The 21,045-nt window shown below is 41.7% G+C and overlaps 1 protein-coding gene across 1 annotated transcript in view; it reads left to right on the top strand.

Moving 5' to 3' along the window:
* The first annotated feature begins 3,987 nt into the window (after positions 1-3,987).
* Positions 3,988-21,045, top strand: part of LUM (lumican) — a 60,414-nt gene continuing 43,356 nt past the window's right edge. The window contains exon 1 of the mRNA XM_085653015.1: positions 3,988-4,272. The gene's annotated coding sequence lies outside the window, so the exon portion shown is untranslated. The remainder of the gene's footprint in view (positions 4,273-21,045) is intronic.

Below are 21,045 nucleotides of genomic sequence, written 5' to 3' on the forward strand. Positions count from 1 at the left end.
CTTATGACTTCACCCACAACTTCCTGGAACTCCACTACTGGGAGTTCTGACCTTCCAGGAGGTGCCTATTGCATGTCTGGGCCTCTGGAGGTTGTTCCTGTTACAAAAAGCTGCTAAGAACTAAAGTTCTGAAGAAAAATCAACGCTTCCCCCATGCACTTATTTCCGATGTTGAGGATAACCGCACCAACTCCAATGCAGGCCCTGTTTGGTGGCATGAAGAATCGGTGCATCACCGGTTGGTGCCGGAGGAATCGATACAGGACTTGGTCCGCCGCATTGAATACAGCACATCCGGATTTTCCCACGCATCGCACCTGTGTGCTGGCCCTACAATGCTGGGGCTGCAGTAAGAAACCAACGCATCACCTCCCCACACAGTACGAAACCAACACATCACCTCCTCTCCAGTAAGGAACTGACGCATCACCTTCTCTGCGTGGCAGTATGGAACTGACGCATCACCACCCCTGGAGCAAGGGACCGATCCATCACCTTCCCTGTGCATAAGGAATCGACACATCACCTTCCCTGCGGCTGTTTTTGCTTGTGATTTATGTGTTGAAAGTGATGCATCCATAGTTTCCTATGGGCAGAACTGTTTTTACCTTTTAAAAGTCATAGTTTGATATCTGTATGTTGGATTTTTGTCATTTTGATTTTGTTTGGATAAATATACTTTATTGTTTTTAAATAGTTTGATGTCCATTTGTGGTGTTTTCACTGTTACGGTGCGTTATATACAAATCCTTTACACATTGTCTCTTTAGTTTAGCCTGACTGCTCTGTGTCAAGCTACCAGAGGGTGAGCACAGGCAAACTTAGCTGTGTACTACTCTTCATGACTAGAAGGAAGGGTCCCTACTTGAACAGGATGCAGGGCACTGCCAACCAGAGATCCCCATTTCTAACTGGGGAATAATATGTCATTAATCTTGGGAACATCAGAGGTAACAGCAGTTAAATGGGGGCTTAGTTTATTAATATCGAGAATAAAATATAACGCTGCCAGTACACAGCCCTGCATAACACTGAGAAATTTTGATCTCACTAGAAAGTTCAGAATTTGCCCCAAATCTTATTCTGACTTCCATACTCTCATGTAAGCTTGCTAAAAAAAAGTACGAGCACCTACTCCACCCCCATGGTTATAAGGAGTCTCCACATAGCTTTGAGCAATTTATGCAATCAAGTATCGAGGTAAGATCCATAAAGGCAAGATATATTGGGGTTGTTTAGCTATGGTATACTTGCATATAATAAGGTTTAGATTCAGACATTGCTCAATTGTTCCCACATGATTCCTACAGCCATACTGGCAGCTATGTAGGATGGTGTTTTCTGATGCCCAATCCTTGATCCCGTTATAAAGTACTATACCTAACATATTCACAGATGTATCAATAAGTGAAATGGGGCGATAGTAGCTGGGATCATAAATATTAACAATGAATGAAGTGGACCATGAGCACAGTAACGGGGCACGTGCAAGGTTGTTAAAAACATTAATCAATAACTGCGCCCACAAATCGATATTGCGCTTTATCAAGTCTATGGGGGCTCCCTTGGCCAAGGTGCCTTCTCGCTGGCACTGCCGGATAGTCTCAGTGACTTTATACGGTGAGATCGATATACTCCAATGCTTGCTGCTAATCGTACTAAACGTTTCGTAGATGCTCTAACTCAATATAATTTAGAAAAGTGGGCCACACATGCTTCACTAGAAATGTGACAGCTAAGCGGGGTCACAATCTGAATTACCTTTCACATAGCAGTCACTGCAGGCTGAAAGTACTTAAAGTCTTTCACAGATGCTGCTTGAACTAATTTGTCCCATTGCTGGGTAGTTGCCTTGCCCTGCCTCTTTGTAATGACTGCTTTAAACTGCTTACATGAAATGCCTACAGTCATTGGGTCCCTAGGATTAGCAGTGAGAGTCCTTTGCAGCTGTCCATTGGCTATGAACATTCATTGGTAAACCATCTTGGTACCGCAAGGTTAGGTCTATTTGGTTTTACAAGATCATTTTAATGCAGGCACACAGGGACCTGCAAGAAGAAACTACTGAATCTCTACCTTCTTCTTTTTCCAAAAATTATGTAGTCAGCTCCCGGTTGTCTTTTATTAAGGTTTCAAGGAATTGGTCTGGGTTGTGGAGTTTCCATTCCAGCCTCACGTGTTCTAAGGCCACAATCCTAACTGGTCTGAATATGCTGTTTTGGAAACTATTCTTATACTTCCTTCTTTTCCACCGCTTACATTAAATGTGCTCTCGTGCTACTTACTGTGTCATGTATGGAGCACACTCTTTCAGCATCTCACAATACTCAACATTTGTAGGTGCCACCATATCTAACATGCTTCTCGGCTTCATGCGTCTCATAACCAGAGCCATTGACGAATGTCTGCAAGCACTTTGGGACTTCGGCAACAGGTAGGAAACTACTATAGAAATGTTGCAATACAATGCTGGCTCATCATCCAGTTCTGAACGTCCTTCCTGGCCTAGCCTTGCAGAGGGTCCCAAACGTCACTGGTGCAAACTCCTTGAAGGTATTTAAAAGATAGGAGATAATTCTACACTACAAATCATGCAGCGTTTTTCTTCACATGGGGCATTCTCAAATCAGTCCCTCCTGCACAGTAGGGGGAGAGGGGCCACAAGAGGGAGTTTAAAGATCTGAGCCCAGCAGGCACCTATCAGAGTCCTCATTCTCTGCAGAGACAGGAAAACGGGACTTTTCTGCAAGTGACAGGGCCTTGTTTAGCTGCTATGTAGGGTGGTCAGCACTAACATTCTAGAAAGATTGGATTGGATATTATTTCACTGTCTGTCCAATCCTCTAGTCAGAAAGTTGGGATAAGGAAGATGACCATGGAGTTAACCAGTTTTACCAGAATCAATGTAAATGTAATGTAAATGTAATGTAATACGTTCTTATTGAGCGTAACTGCCACCCCAAGGGTATCCTGGTGCTATGACCTTCACAGTTCATCAGATCTAACACACTACAAGACAAAACACCTAAAATATATTCACAATGCCAAAAGCATTGTCACTTATGACAATAAGACAATGCGAAACACCCATCGGCCATTCGCTTCATGTGGCAACCAAGAACTCGGTTTCAAAATTAGCATCAAACAAATGTTTGTGTAAAACATACTTTAACTTGCATTAGCCTCAATTTGGATACCAGTCCTTCAGGTGGCTGTATGACGCCCACGCACCTACATACTTAAATTAGGTATTACAATTAGAATCACATCTCATGATTACACGTGTTGTTGCTACATATGTGGTAGAACTCTTTGTGTTACCTTTCTAGCACTTTCTTCAACCAAAAACAGCTGCCACATCAAAGGTTCCAGCTGCATTTTTGAAGGCTATCCATGAAATGAAAAACAGCGACTCCTTAGCTTATTGGATCCAGACCCCTCCAGGGGATGCGACCCTTTGGAAAGGGCAATGTTATCGCAAAAAGATCTTAACAACCGAATAAGGCTTTTTGACAAGTACAAAAATACACTTAGACAATGTTTCCCAGTGCAACTGTTTGTTGCCTTTTCAAGCATCTCGCGAACACTTTTTTTGTGAATTTACACACAGCATGAAATAATTTCAATAGTGTTTTAATTTGGTTTGTGTAGGTCTCGATGAACCCTATGCAACTTTTTTTTTACACGTGCTAAAAGATGCTCGGAAAAATAGTAAAAAGTGGAGTTAATGGATGGGAAAGAAAATCAAATTATTTGGCACCTATAGCTCTGAAGGCAAAATTATAAGTAAAAAATAAACAAACAACCATAAAGAATGCCTTTGAAGACATCATGCAGCAGCTGTTGGAAGGATGTGGAGTGAAATATAACATTCTAAAATAGCATCCTTTATAAAAAGTTTCCCAGACTTCATAGAGTTTTTTTCCTTAGCAGTGACAGCCAAAATCCAATGTGAGTTTTTCCATACGGATCTCTCCCGTTACTTGTAATTGCAGATGGGCTGTCCTAGCTAGTGCATACACCTGCAATTCGTTAAAGAGCAATATGTTTCCCGCACCACACCACAAGCTATGATGACATAGCAGCTCTGCAGAGCAGCCTGCGAGGGGCTTTTTTCTTTTCTTTTCTTCCCTCTTTTCTCCTCAGTTCTGCACCGCAGAGGTCCTGGCAGTCGCTTCCCTCCTGACACTCTACAGAACACACAGGGCTAGCAGTGCCCGGTCACGCGCATCTGAGAGGAGACGTGAAAGAGGGCAGCCGTACAGTGGAAAGGTAAGCGCCGTGCAAGCACAGCTTTTAAGGAGAACATGTACATTGTGCCTGTGAGTGTGGGCAAAAGTCTCGCCGCTGCACTGTACGATGCACGTGAAAACAGATGCCAATGGAGGTTTGCTAATTGCAAAATGACCGGTACTTTTGGCGCTCGGCTTTAACTGTTTGCTTGAAATTAGACACGTTGTTCGGTCGATGCCTGTTTTAAATGCATACTTTTGCCACGGCTGCAAATAAAATATGCACTATTATTTTCAAATGCATTTGTGAAACATAATTATGTTGTGACTGACAAGCCTTTGTAGCTCTTGGCTTGTTGGCGATCATTGAGTTGTTTTAGGGCATGTTTGGTTGTGACACGTTGGCAGCAGAACTTGTTAAGAGCTCTTCGAGTGACCAAAGTAACATCGGCAACTTCATAATGTTAACCATGAAATGGTGTTTCGAATTTTATATTTATTTTTAATTTCCTATTTTCGCTTTTTTCTATTCACAGTTGTCTTTCTAAAATTCATCACTGCACTTGTTACACTTGTAGGGTTGTTCATGTTTTCACTTTTAACTCCAATTCGAGGTACAATAGAGTTGGAATCTTGTGTCCGCAGGTGATGAATAATTTAAAAAAATTATTTATTTTTATATTTATGTATATATAGTGGCGTTTATCAAAAGAGTCATGTCCTTTTCATATTTTGGGTATTCTGAAAACCATCTATGTGGAACTGATGTTTGTCATTGAGGTTTTGGCTGGTCTGCATCCTATTCCAGATGCTGCATAGCTGAATTATGTCACCACATGATGAAGAGTTAACAATGGTATTTTCAAGTAACATTTTAATATGTAAGTGGATTCATGAGACGACCCATTCCTTTTTTATGATTTTATGTTTCTGATCACTCTTAAGTCCTAAGCACCAGCTATCTTTTTAGAAATGTATGTATTTATGATTTTATTATCATATCTGAAGCTATTCTCCTTATGAAGGTTTATGGCACCCTCTTCGCATTGGTGTGTGTGGTTGTGTGTGTGTATTTTATTTATTTATTTTTGCTTCAAACGGTTTGTCATTTCGGTTTTTCAAGTAGACAACACTAATGTATTAAATTAGAAACATATTCTGGCAATTCTTTCAACAACCTGCTGTATGTAGCCTGCATGGATAGCATGCATTGATGAAGTGGGTGAATATTAAACGCAGCCTGAAAAGAAAAAGTATGTTTTTTAAATGTTTTCCATGGAACCTGCATGAAACGTATGCATTTAGTCGTGTTGGTTATCTCTTTATTGCAGGCTAACCTACCCACAATACTTTGGGCATGGGTTTCTTTTTACATTACATTTTTAAGCCATGTGTTCAATAATGATATGAGGATACGGAGTTCCTTGGGTTGTCAGCTCTTTATCATTGGTAATTTACCAGCTTTTTCTGGCTCATGCAAAAACGCTTTATGACTGCTCAGCCTTTCAGACCACTGCCAAAAAAACACACACCTTGGCAGAGGAAACGCTGATGAGTACATGTAATTAAAGAAAAAAAACATGGCAAGATATCAGGTTACATTTTTAGAAGAGGCAGAGCACACATAGCATTACAAATGCCTAGCAGTGGGGTGAAAGGGATATAAAGCTTGATAGCTAACCCTTAGTAGATAATAATGTTTATTGTTATGTTTTACATCGTGAACATATGTCTTTACTTCTCTTCAGCTGAAGATATTTATTAAGTAGATAGACTGACAGACAGACAGAAAAGCAGAAATGCAAGCAGGCATCCACACACATGAGTAGGTGGGGGAAAAAGATAGGTTGGAAGGAATATTGGTATTGAAGTAGGCAGGTCCAGATAGATAGATAGATAGATAGATAGATAGATAGATAGATAGATAGATAGATAGATAGATAGATAGATAGATAGATAGACAGACTGAACGGCAGGCAGACATTGAGGAAGAATACAAGACATGCAGGCAGACACGCAACAAGAAAGAGAGACAGAAATACACGACCAAAACGAGGTAGAGCCACCCACTGACATTTGGTCTCCATCCACTCCCATTGACACATACAGGTCCCTCCCATCCATTGTCACGGGCTCCAAGTAGCACTAACACAGCATCTTTCACCTCCTCTGGTTACGTCAGGACAGCCCAGTTGCCCAGCAATCGACTTGGTGTAAATGGGATGGTCCATAAGGCACAGACATATGCAAGGATGTTAGGGTCGTCAGTAGCTTAGTGTTCCTATGATATGTCTTATTGGCCTCATTGAGTGAAGTATTTGGTGTCAGGCAAGGGCCAATAAATCAGTAGTGAAATGCTGAGAGCAGCGGGGAGTTTTGTGCACAGACTGTGGGTATAATCTAGCCATAATGACTTTTCTTGCCCACAAACTCCTACGATGTAGCTCAGTCATTGAGAACGCCTCAAGAAGTTCATCCTTCCAGAGGTTCCTGAAAATAAGGTTGTTAGGTTGAGATTTTAAGATTAGATTTGTCTTTAACTACAGGGATCCTCCCCTCCCCATGTTTTTATTCTTTTACTTTTTGCCTACAGATGATCTTCACTATCGGCGAGTGGGGCCTGAATGGCCCAGTTGTACCTCATAAATACCTATGGGCTCTGCATCCAATGGCACCGCCACCACACCCACAAAAAACGCCACGGGTACTTTCCCCCCAATTAGCTGCACTAACTCTCTTTGGCATTGACACTTGCACATCACTGATTGAAAGTAGCACCTGCATTGAGACGCGTAATATGTGTCCCTTGAGTGACACTTGCACCCACTCAACTCTTCACTGCACCAACACCTGCACCTATAGGTTCGAAAACTACACCCATTGACACCACTGCCCACTAACAATGCATCAGCTTCGGCCGGGTCTTACACCACACCCACACACTTTTGCACTGACCAACTTCCATAGTACTACTGACACCTGTTGGCGCGGAGAATAAGACAGGAAATAAAGACATTGTGATAGACACACTAGGATAGTGGGACAGGGAAAAATGGACACTTAGAGTAGGAAATACCGACAGCTGGATCCAGATACTGTGGGGAAAAATCCATGTACCTGCATAGAGACATAGACTCTGCGAGACAACTGTGGGAGGCAAAACATGTCTGAGTGATAGATGGATTGTTAATGTGTCAGACGGGCGGGCAGACTAAAGAAAGCAAGGATGAACTGAAAGACAAGCAGGCAGGCTTCAGGTAAGATAGATAGATAGATAGATAGATAGATAGATAGATAGATAGATAGATAGATAGATAGAAAGATAGATAGATAGATAGATAGATAGATAGATAGATAGATAGATAGATAGATAGATAGATAGATAGATAGATAGATAGATAGATAGATAGATAGATAGATAGATAGATAGATAGATAGATAGATAGATAGATGGATGGATGGATGGATGGATGGATGGATGGATGGATGGATGGATGGATGGATGGATGGATGGATGGATGGATGGATGGATGGATGGATGGATGGATGGATGGATGGATGGATGGATAGATAGATAGATAGATAGATGATAGGTAGATAGATAGATAGATAGATAGATAGATAGATAGATAGATAGATAGATAGATAGATAGATAGATAGATAGATAGATAGATAGATGGATGGATGGATGGATGGATAGATGGATAGATGGATGGATAGATGGATGGGAGAGTGGGTGGGTGAATGGGTGAATGTATGGATGGATAGATCTGCTGATTTGGCACTTTACAACCTTAGATATGTAACAATATGAAGTGTTGAAGCTTGCATTTTATTACTGAATTTTAGTTCAGCAGACTTTAATGACCAGTCTGTGATATTTTGGTTTGCTTCTGGGCTACTAATCTTTGGAAATATGCTTGGTAATTCAATTGACGACCTATGAAAGTCGGCAGCCTATGTCATGTTTAGAACGTCTTGACAGATGGCAAGCATTTTACTAAGATTTAGAACCACTTTCCTCCAGAACAAATTAAATGTATGTTGGGCATTGTGATGCTGAAAACACTCAATGTTGTGTGGGGAAGCGGGAGACAGGCCAAACGAGAGGGGATGGATGGGGGTCATTATTTCCCAGACGCCATGCTTTTTCAGGCCCGCGCTCACATCGCAATTTTTTTTAAATAGATTTTAAAGCAGACCTTCTCTACTTATTAATGAAGAGATGTCCAACATGGATAATACTAGCAGATGGTGCCAGACACTGCACGTTGCAAAACATCTGTTACACCTGTGGGAAGATGTGGTACTGGAAGTGGCCCTTGCATGCACTCTTTTCCAATTGGCACAAGGTCAACATGTTACTAAAATGTTATCAAATATTTTAAACAAATATAATATAATTGATGTGTACTCTTAAAGTGGATGGTCAAAGAGACCACTACTAAAGGACCAATGGAGGGGGCAATCAATACAGAGAAGGGTAGGAGGTCTTAATCTGTCAAAAGGGCAAGCTGGAGGAATCAAGACATGATAGCCGATGGGCTAGAAAGGATGAGATGCTGAATGGTTGGCAATTAGCCAGGAAGGGGCGTGCAGGGTGGCATTGACTAAGTGTATCAATGAAGGTGTGTGACACGTGTCACTGTATATAGAGAGAAGCTGTGGTCAGGTTGACGAGTGGGGTGGGAATGAAGAGGTCAATGCAGTAATTTCAGTGGGTCGGCAGAGATTTCGAATTTAAGGGACGATCAAGAATTCTAATTTTTATTGGAGGAGTGTACCACCATAAGGGTGCCTGAACTAAAAAATCTTAGCCTTCTTTTCTTAATTCTAGGGACAGTTTGCAAATGCTGGGCGGGGTTGTTCACCTTCATTGGGTAGTATACTAATGTAATCCTCTTTTAAAAACAGAGTTTTGCTGTTCGGTGCAAAGAGATTCAAATGTAATACTTTCAGGAACCAGCATCTACTAAAGACTCGTTGCAGGTGATGCACAGTCTTAGAGGCTAGCCAGCTACAGGCACTGGAGATGATCAAGATGACTCTCCATGAAGTCTCCACTTAAGCACTGTTTGACTAATCTGATCTACAGTGCACAAGGGCCGCATTGGCCTGGATTCCATGAGGAACACGAAGGAAACCCAAGATTATGTGTATGGCTCAAAGTCATGTTTAGGAGTATTGCAGTCTGAAGGACCAGAGTCTCTTAGACGTCATCTGTGCTTTACATGCGAGCCAGTGATCATGCTGAAGGCTGTTTTTATTTTCGGTTTCGAAGAAATGTTTAGAATATTGAGGCCCATTGAATGGCCAATTGGCAAGAAAGCAGCTTGTGAAGTTCCTATGCTAGCTTTCGGTCAATGGGATCAGTTTACACAGCTGTTTGGTATCTTCAGGCTTTTTACAACAATGTTTGCTGCCAGAGTGGATCCTTTTCACTACTGTAAGCACATGTATACTTATTGTGTCTAGCCTGAGCCCTGGCTTAGCCCATAGGACGTTGCATAATGTGGAGGCTAAATTGATGGCAATTACTTGTGGTCTATTTGACTGAGAGAACTGTACCCATCAGTTCTATGTCATACAGCTTTCTGAGGAGGATATTGTGGTCAATGGTGTTGTATGCAATAGCTAGAGCCAACGGCACCTGGATCCATGCACAATTGTTTTTCTTCATCTCAATAGCCTGCTTGTCTGTACCACACATTTTGTTAATTTCATAAGAACTGAAGATTTGCTTTCAGAGCTGGATCTAGCAGTCACAATTAGACATGACTGCCAACTTGAGGTAGGGTTAGTCTCATTTCAACTGCCTTTGGATAGATGGAAATTCATTTGTGATGGAAGGAATGTTTTATAGAGGCAAAGGCGCGTATTGTTAGAAGATTCGGGAAGGCTTTCTGTTGAACGCCATCTGGAAATACTCTTCCCAGAAGCAGGGCTGAAAGCATTGTAGAACAGATGATGGTTTCATCTGCAGAGAAGCAAGATGAAATGGAGCCTTTCCAATCATGTAAAAGACAAAGCCCAAGGTTTTTCTCTTATGGGCACGATCTTTTCACAATTTGTTTGCCCTGCATTCTAGCTAATGTGCCTCAAAACTGTCCAAAAGGCATACCACTCCAAATTATCCTTTTACAATCTTAATTCAACCTTTTCACTACCCTTTGTGAGGTACTATGGTAAACATAATTGACGTGCGAATGTCTTGATTGTTGTCTAGCTCAAATAGACTCACTTGAAATGTTCTGCCATGGAGTAAGGGGGTAGAATTTGGAATGAATGGTTGTTAGCCCTGTCATTCTTCGGGTGGTCTTCCCCAAACCCTTTCCTGCTTACCTCCACTTTATGCTGTATCATTTTGTTGGCCTTAGGACTCTGAGCACTTTACCACTGCTGACCAGGGCTAAAGAGCATGTGCCTCTTCCCTAAACATGGTGACATTTGTGTATACCTGAGTAGCATATTTAGATTAATTATAAGTCCCATGTAAAGTGGTATACCTTAGCCTCTTTTAAACTAGTGAGAGCCCCCTCTGGGCCCGCCCACATGGCTGGTCACAATATTGATGACATGTTTTCTAATGCAACATTAACAGGGGTTCCTCCCAGCCAGTACCATGGTCGGATCACTTCCTTCTGCCTTTTTTGTGAAAGTTCGATTACCTAAAGGATCCCCGTACTTCCTTGCCGCAGATCTGGACTGCTGGACCCGTGATCCCTGACCCTGTTAGAGAAAGGGACATTGTAATTAGCTCATGGCTTAGGAGGATGGCTGATTTTGTAGCTCACATCTCGGCTTCAAGAAAGGCTATGAAGATCCTCTCAGCATGCTGGTTCTCGCAGGAATTAGTTCATGAAAGAGCATTGTGCCAGAAATTATAAAGAGTTTGTCGGCGTGTGTATTTGGACTCTGTCAAAATCCATTGCAAATTGGCCCTGAAAGCCTACCATAGAAATCTTAAGAGGACTCACAGCACCTTCTATACACAATGTATCAGGGAGGGGGAGAATGATGGGAGGGAGATTTTTAAAATTGTAGTCATGCATATGGACACTAAATTTGGGTGACCTCCCCTCCCCCGCTTGCTGGAACACAGTCAGTCCCTCCCTATGCTCCTGACGGGTGACTTCTTTGAGGAGAAAATTCTATTCGACATTTGCAACTTATTTGGTGCTACCCTTGGATGACAGCACTGCCTCTTTTTGCAATTGTAGGTCAAGATCACCAGTGGATCCCATACCGCTCACATACCGATGTCCATCTCAGGCATTATTGCTCCAATATACCAGGAGTTATTTGCTATCTCCCTCCACTCAGGTGTTATACCTGATGACTGGGAAAAAGCGAACAGGATCCCTTTATTAGAAAAGGCAAATACTGATCCTGAATTCTTAGCCCATTTTAAGCCAGTCTCGCTGCTGCCAGAAGCCTCAAAGGTGCTGGAGAAGTTGGTAAACCAGCAACTCACCACCTTTTTGACAGAAAACAACTTACACCACCCTTCTCAATCAGGGAATAGATCACGCCACGGCACAGAGATTACACCATTAGAGGTCGCTGAGTTAATTAACCTCTCTCTGGATTCAGGACTCAATGTGGCTTTGGTGCTGTTGACCATGTTAGCAGCATTTAACACTGTGGACCATAAGATCTTGCGGCACAGGTTAGAGCACCTAGGATTAACAGGCTCTGTGCTGAGTTGGCTGGGCTCCTTCCTTGAAGGACGTGAGCAGATGGTATGGATGAAGTCATATGCATCAGGAAGAATAATGTTGAAGTTGGGGGTGCCGCAAGGTTCCTCTCTCAATCCCAAGCCCTTCAACATTTACATATCTCCTTTGACATACTTGGTGGAATCTTTTTACATCAAAATCATTTCATATTGCTGATGATAGCCAACTCCTGTTCATGTATGATAGGGATCCTGCAAGTTTGAGGGCTGCTTTTTCCAGCTGTCTGGAGGCACTGCTAGATTGGCTGAAGGCCACCAGATTACAGTGCAATCCAGATAAACCAGAAGTCTTACTGTTTGAATGAAAGCCTCAACCTGGCTGCCTAGGGGCTTGGCCAGATAGTGCCCCCCTCCATTGGTGGTGGCCAGAATTCTGGGTGTGTTGTTTGATGATCAGCTTTCATTCGGAGCACCGATGTCAGCAGTGGTGAAATCATGTTTCTGGATTTTTCGCAAGCTGAAGAAATGTCTTCACTTGCTCCCTTATGAGGCCCAAGCAACAGTGGTCAGGTCACTAATTGTATCTAGGCTGGACTACATCAATATTTTATACCTTGGTCTCCTGGAATATCTGATCCATCGGCTACAGGTCATGCAGAATATGGCAGTCCATTCATTATTTAAAATCCCGTAACGTACCTCGGTGTCATCATATTGGGACAAACTTTACTGGCTGCCAGTTCTTCAACGCATTAGGTACAAAGGTTTGACCTTAACACACCAAGTTCTCCATAATAGGGGTCTTCTGTACCTAAATAAATGCAATGAGGCATATTTCCCTGGGAGGTTTCTGCGCTCTAGTTCTGTGTGCCTTATTGTGACTCCTCACCTTCAGAAACAGTGGAGGGAAGGCTCTTCCTTCACTGTTAAGGCACACAGCTTGTGGAATAAATTGCCTGAATACTTGAGACATATTCCTGTAGAAGTTAAATTTAAAAAGAAACTGAAAACATTCTATTTAGACCTTAGGGGTGAGTATGGGTGGAAGAACGTCTGTCTAATCCTCTTTTGCAAGCCTAAAAGTATTGGAACACTCTCTCGAGTAGCAGTGCGCTATCGAAAATATTTTCATTCATTCATATTTGCATTCATATACCCAGGGCCTGTAATCTAAATTCTACTAGAGGGCCCACAGCACTGATTGCGCCACCCACACAAGTAGTTTTTCAAACCTGACTCAGGCCTGCCATTGCACAGCCTGTGTGTGCAATGTACTTCCACTTCGACTTGGCATTGAAAACCACTTGCTAATGATTAAACTCCCCTTTTATTACACATAGGTCACCCCTAAGGTAGAGCCTAGGTAGCCATAAGGGCAGGGTGCTGTGTAAGTAAAAGGTATGACATGTACATTTAAGTTTTGCATGTCCTCATAGTGACAAACAGCTACATTTGTTTTTCACTACTGTGAGGCTTACTCCTCCCTTTGGCTAGCATTGGCAATTCCTTAAACACTTTTAAGCTGTAATTCCTGATTAGCAAGGAGTAGCTAAATCATGTTTCATATCTTTTAATGGTAATGATAAATCCTCTTAAGTGGTAAAGTTGGATTTGATATGACTGTTTTAGAAATGCCACTTTTAGAAAGTGGACTTTTCTCTTCTCTTACTTCTGTGTTTTCCTTGCAACCTGTCTCCAATACACATCTGGTTTGGGCGACAGCTACACTTTTGCATTTCATCTAGACAGCCGCAAAGACAAGAGGGTGAGTGTGACAGAGGAATCATCTGCATTCATCTGCATTCTGACAGCCTTCCTGTGCAGGAAGAGGGAGAGGGAGCTGACACTCACGTATGAATAGGCAGTGTCCTATAACCCACACAAAGGGCTGATTATTACTCACAGCTAGCCTGGAAAACAGGGCTGATTTAAAAGGGGACCTGTGAACTTCAAGGGCCTGCTTTGAAGTCACCCCCATTTCAAAGGCACATTTGGGTATAAGTACTGGGGCTGTGACCCTACCAAGACAGTGTGCTACTGGACCTGTGAAGAACTCTGCCAGGAGTAAGGACTGATGTGCTACAAGGATTGCCACTCTTCTTGACTGACTGTTCTTAAGTAACCGCTGCATTGAGCTGCCCAGCAGTGTGCTGAGGACAAGGACTGGACCCATCTCACTTGAACTCAAAGTGACTCCAAGGGTTTGCTGGCTTGCCTCCTGTTTCCGAAGTCTCTAGGCCATCAAAGAATTCTTACAAACTCTGCTGCTGCTGGACTCTAACATCTGTAAGTCATCCCTTGCCTGAGGTGCCAATCCAGACCTGGGCCTCAGAAGTGTGTTTTAAAGCTGTTTTTGCATGAAAACCAATGCAGTAACTCCTTGGCTTTGATCGGACCTGATTCATTACCCTTCAAGGCTGATGAAGGAGCTGATAAACAAACATTGCATCAACAGACAGTACAGCTCAATGCTGATGGACAGCATGACTTCACATCAACGCAGCACCTTCATCTGAAAGGGGCTAAATGCGGAAGCTTTCATTTACTGCACAGATCAGCTCCAATGCTTCGCCTCCATTCACATCATCGATGACGACCCAGGGCCTCCTTGACTCCTCACATTGAGTCTTTGACATCAACACTTGCTCCATTCACAGTACTTTGTTAGTCGGACCTGTCTGAGTCCTGTAGCTGGCTTGCCCTCCATCGTGGTTGGCCTGAACTTTGGATCTACCTCGGTCTAGCGTGACCTCAAGAGACCCCTTAGTGCTTAGAGTTTTTTTCTTGAAAAATTCATAACTCCGGTTTGACTTATTGATTTTTACATTTTGGTCTTGTTTTATTTTTAAAATTATGCTCAATTTTTTAAGCGGTGAGTATACTTGTGGTGATATCATCGTGTTACTGTGTGTGTGTTTCACAAATACTTTACACATTGCCTCTTTAGATAAGCCTGACTGTATGTGCCAAGCTACCAGAGGGTGAGTATAGATTATCTTTTAGTATGTTTTTAGCATTCCCTGACTAGGATTGTGGTCTCTACTTGGACAGGATGCATACCTCTGCCAATTAGAAACCCAATTTCTAACACTGGTGAATGGTGGGTAAATAAATGGTGAATAGTGAATTGAGAGTAGATAGAGAACCAAAGGTGAGTGAAGAGTGAATTGAAGATGAATGGAGGGTACAAGATAAATGGAAGGTGAACAGTGAATAGAGGGGCAATAGTGAAATGTTTCAGTGATATTGAAAGAAAAGGAGCAGTAGACACTTAAGGATTAAGAAAAATCTCTGCATCTTCCACTTGTGGTTCTCACAGAGCTCTTTTCCATGATGTGAATTGGTTGGTGTTTGTTTTCTGTAAATATTTTTATTATTTTCCATTTTATTAGGACAGCTAGTTTACAAATTGAATATTTATCTCTCGAACATAACCACCCACCTAACATTTGGTATAATAAAATCCATTGCACCAGTAAAGGCTATCAACATAATAAAGTACAGATTAAAATATAGTCATCAACAAGTAAACATATGAATTAAAAGAATTCTGCGAGCAAGCTTTTCTGCTGCCGAAGAAAATGAAAATGAAACCAATACAGCACAACACTCGAAATATACTCCACAATATGCCATTTTTTGCAAAAGAATGAAGTGAAGGTGAAACTTTCTGCATACTAGTAATTGTCAAAGAACCCTAACTTAAGGCAGTGTCACATGAGAGGAGCTGATAAAGTGCAGAATGAGAATAGTTCTATTGGGTATTCCTTCATCAGTTTTGGACTTTAATGCTACAATCATCATTGCATCCCTTGTCCTTACATTTGTTCTGATTTTTGTTTGCCGCCTTTAGTTGTTCTTTTATTCATGACTTCTAGTGGATTGTCAACTGGGGCGTTTAGCGAGCATCAATGCCAAACCTGCAATCTTTGGGCCATCTGCACAAAATTTGGGAATTACAATTTCCTAATTGTGATTCTCACTGAATCACAATTAGGAAATCCCAATTCCTAATGTTGGAAAACGTACGCATTTTCAATAGCGATTACTAATGGGGTTGCAATTGACCTAGCTCATAAATATTGATGAGATAGGTTGCAATTTGAGACCCATTAGAAATCACTGCCATAACAGGGATAGTGGCATGCTGAGGTCAGCACAACACCATGTCTGTGATTGCTTTTTGATGAAGCAATCGTTTTTCTTAAATGTAAACGGGATGCATTTAATAAATGAAAATTGCATTGTAAAGTTCATTTTTTAAGAGCAGGTCTCTGGGACCACTACCTGCTCTTAAAAAATAATTGTTTCAACAGTCAAAAAGGGGAAGGAGTCCCATGGGAACCCCTTCCCTTTTTCAAATGGTTAGTCACACCCTCGAGGTGTCAGTAAAAAATGTATGTTTTGCGACTGTAATCTGGTCACTAAATATTCATACATATAACTGTGATTTGCTATTTGGGAGGAATTCTCTAAGAACGCCCCTTTCAAATATAGAATCGCCAAACACAAATTTTGAATCAGTAACATGATACCAAATCGCAATTTGTGTTTTGTACATATGAAAAAGCATTTTAGCGGTCTGAAAAGGCCCGATTGTGTGAATAAGGGGATTACCAACTGCAGAAATGCTTTGTACATATACCCCTTATTTCCCACTGTCATTGTTTTACCCCTTTTATATGAGCCTGGAATGTTCCTTGCAAGTTCAGAAGGGTAGTTCCTGCCAATTACTACCTGAATAAGTGCATACACTGATTCCCAGTATTGTGTCCGTACTAGAGAGCTTCAAACATATGTCAGGCTTGTCAGCACATCATGACCACATCTTGCCATTCATTAGGGGCATTGGACTAGATCTTATGATGTGTTTTTTGAGTGAGATAAGCTCTATGTGGAATTTTACATTGTATCAATTCAGATCTTGCATTGTGTGAAACATTTGATCGATATTCAATAATTTGTGTCTGTTCTTTTAGCATCAATTGTCTTTCCAATTTGCTTTCCCAGTGTTTCCTCAGCAGTGACATATCCACTTTAGTCTGGTGCAGGAGCCCCGTTTACAGGATTGTGATCACTCTTTTCATGGCTCTGTGTGTTAGTAGATTTCTAAGTGTAGGTAATTGGTTTACTTATTGAGGCTGTGAGGCAAACCATTGTGCTGAGTTGGTTCTGCTCGGACAAAAGCTGGGCTGTCAGAGCACCTTTAGGCCCACTTTCAAGGGTCCAGGACTGGGTGACAACACTTGGGTGGCACAATTCACAGCAGACAGAGTACAGACCTGGGCTCCAGGTGATCAAAGCCTTTTCTGTCCCTGAGATTTGGTCAAGAGGCCAGCCACTCTGGTGGTCCTAGGTTTAAGATTCAGGTCCAGTCCGTCTCTCTCAGGCAGCAGGGCAGCCATAGTAGCAGGGCAGCGGAATATCATGCAGCAAAGGAACACAGCAGTCTGTTTTCTGAGTCTTCCACAGATCCAAGAGCGTATTTTAGAGATGAGTCTGAGGGTCCAATATTTATGCTTGGTGCCAGCTTTGAAGTGGCAGAAGCTTCTAGAGTCCTCGCCCTAACGAGGGTCAGGAATTTCCTGTCTCCCTGCCCTGGCCCCAGCTTGACCAGGGGCACAATAGACTAGTGAAACCCTTTGTGTGTGTGCTAAGGCAGAGACTATATGATATGCAAGTGTGGTAGGTGACAGTCCTACTTTATCAAGTCAGAGATGGCCCATCCTGCAAACACTTATTCCCCCTTTGTCTCGCTGTTTGGGAGCAATACACAAAGTCCAACTGCCAGCTACAGCTCGTCATGTGACATCACCTTACTAGGGACTTACAAGTAAATTAAATGTGCCAATTGAGTGTAAGCCAATTCTACCATGATTAAGGAAGAGAGCACACACACTTTAGCACTGGTTAACAGTGGTAAAGTGCACAAAGTCCTAAAGCTAGCAAAAATGAAGTCAACATATACAGGAGGTTTTAAGGCAAAACATTGAGGGAAAAAAATGGCAAGGATACCAAGTTCAAAACTAAGCATGGCACGACTGGTGGTTTGAGGTCCTTCTGTTTCCAAGTCAATTTTATTAATTTTAATCTCCTGACTATGGCACCATGTGTTAGAAAGTGATCACAGGAATTTAATTAGTTTGTATTAATTCATCACATTTTTCAACTTTGTGCTTGTCAAATAAATCCCCTAGTGCCATAATGCTAGCTCTATCACAGCATTTTCTAACAGACCCAGTACCAATTTTATGTAGTTTAGGATGCATCCACAATAGAAGCTGAGGCACATATGCTGCATCCTTGTTAATACAAGCAAAAAATATTTTTTGAAAAAGGGCTGAGCCACTGTCAACAATTGGAATTGATGGGGACTGGTATGGTAAGGAGGTAACACTAATATAGCAGTAGCACTGAGGTCCCTTATGTAACTGATTTCTGATATATGCACAATGCCCAGCCATCTAGCACCCTTCTAGAGCAGTGCAGCAAAATATTAATTCTCAAAATCATGAGCTGCAAGCCCTCCAACTGCTGACAGTAGTTTTATTTGTAATAGGGCTACATTGTTTCTATGACCACCCTACACCGGTCTAACTATAGTTTTTGAGGTCCTTAAAACCCCTGCCATGTATTACTATCAGAACATTGGCAAAGAAATAAAAGAAAGGAGACAGGAGAATCAAGTTATCTAGAGCCAGCCTACGCATTTTGATAAGTGGCTATTAATTCCAAATTTTAACAGACTCTCATGCCGCCATCCTCATACTGCCAGATTCCTCTCGATTGTATCATCATTATCATGGAAGACCCAGGCTCTACTTCATAGAGAGTTAGTCCTCACCAAGGGCCTCACAGGCTCTCAATAGTTTTCTGCACGCGGAGTTCTGAAAAACTTTTTTTCTCGCTCCCATAAGTCAACGTCAAGTTGGCGAGCGAGGAAAATCCACTTTTCTGTGAGATTTTCCTTGTTCGTGATAGTCAACATCAAGATGGTGAGTGGGAGTGTGGAAACTCAACATCCCAGCGAGATTTTTCAACACAGGTGGTCAGATTTCTGATTGCGAGTGGTCATGTATGCTCGCGACCGCTCATGTTTAGAAATTGTCCATTCGTGTTGAGAAAGCTGCCGCTCGAGTAAAAATCTACTCGTGAGGCAGAAAGGAAGCAGCGCCCACTTGGCTGTGCATTGTGCCGTTCGTGATGATTGCACAGTGCAGACAAGCACCTGGCACTGAAAATCACTGTAAACAGCATTCATCCAACGTACTCATTCGCCTGCAGAGCTCCACGTAACGCGGCAGAGTTTTGTTTTGCACTTTGTGGAGTTCCGCGTAGCAGAACTCCGCAAACTCCTCCCAGCCTTAGTGCAAGGCTGCATGCCAATGTGCTCTGAGTGCCAGGAAAACCCATAGGGACCCCAGAGCAAGCAATGTGGACATTAGCAATTCCAACTCCAGCAAGTGGAATAGAAATTCACCTCCTCCAAAGGGAGCATAAGTTCTGGAGACACATACAAAAGAGCCTTTAAAACAAAAAAGGAACTACAATAGTAAAATCTGTTTAAGGCAATGCAGCAGCTGACATTCCAAAATGGCGAAGCAGGTCTGAAGCAATGCAGAAAATGCCATGGTCAGCCTGCTAAGCCTGCTTTCCTTCCTGGAATGACAGCAAGCACTGCACACAGATGCACGCCTTCTGGATATGCACCAGGTCAGGTCATGGCTCCAATGAAATTGAAGACTCTTTGACAGAAAGACTACAGTAATTTATCTTGCTAGTTCATTCTTTTCCTTCCCTTCTTCAACGCCACTTCAATTTGTGTGGCTGCATCAGTAGGTGCCAAAATTTAAAATTACCCGAATGTTCCAGATGTGTACTATTGGAAAGTAGTCACTGTCTGAGATCATTGGATTCAAATCATCGTCTAACTATGCTAGTGGTAGACCACAGCTGTGATTCATGCGTGGTTGGGGAAGTCAATCTGTGGATTGGGTTTAGCAGTTAATATTTTTTTTATTAAAGAACTAGGTTAAAGACTTGAACAAACTCAGATTGAATTTGCAATGCTAGAAACGCCAAATCTTAGCAAAATTGCGGCATAAACCCCTTCAGATTTCACAACACAAAAGATATAATCTGTGCCAACAGAATGATTTGCTTCCCATTTCTCTATCACAACAGAATCAAATAAATGAAAGTTATAGAAATGTAATTTGATATTTGATATCTTGCTTGAAAATTTAACAAACTTTAGCAAAAATCAATAGGTCTGGCACTGGCCACCAGTCTTTTGGTAACTCTTGTTTTGTTTTGTCCTGGTATTTGCAAAACTTTATTGTTTGGGAAGTTGTAGGACATCAAGCTAAAAACAAATACACTGGTTAAGGCAGTGCTTCCCAAACTTTGTTGAAGCACAACCCACTTTTTAATATAACAAAAATTTGCAACCCAACTAGCTTTTACACGAGGCGTTTTTTTTTTTTTATGTAACGAAAATAGTGTGTGGTGGCGCATTTTCATTTATAGACACCACATTTTCCATTGAAATGTTCGCTAATTGTACAGAAATACAGATTAAACTATATTGCACACACATGATAATGTGTGTAAATCGGGCTTCAGTTAATATTTATTATTTTGCATCACCAAGTAAAGTATCTTGATTTGTTCGGACTCTACTAAAATCTTTGTTTCCATCACATTTAAGGTTAACAAAAACATTTGATAAATCTTTGCTTTCCTAACTGCTAAATGTGTACATTTCACTTACAGCTTTTCCTTTCACACTACATGTATCCCAGCAAGATTGTCACATAATTCACTTTACTTTTCTTTCTGTGACTGCTTGTAAACACCAGTGCCCATGGTAAAAAAAGATTAGCAGCAGAAGACATACCCTAACATTTGACCTCTGTCTTTGAAGCACAGCAAAAATCACAAGGTAAATACTGAATGTAAAGGTATCCTTTTTTATTGCTTGGTCTTTCATCACCAAAAATCGCCTCACAACCCACTAGTCATGACCCACAGTTTGGGAAACACTGGGGTAAGGGTAAAAATGTTGCTTTGGTTAGAAAAAAAGTACACATTACTATAGTACTCCTTGGCACTGAAGGAAACTACTTTGAGCA

Source organism: Triturus cristatus, chromosome 4_1 (genome assembly GCF_964204655.1).
Source record: "Triturus cristatus chromosome 4_1, aTriCri1.1, whole genome shotgun sequence".
Classification (NCBI taxonomy): domain Eukaryota; kingdom Metazoa; phylum Chordata; class Amphibia; order Caudata; family Salamandridae; genus Triturus; species Triturus cristatus.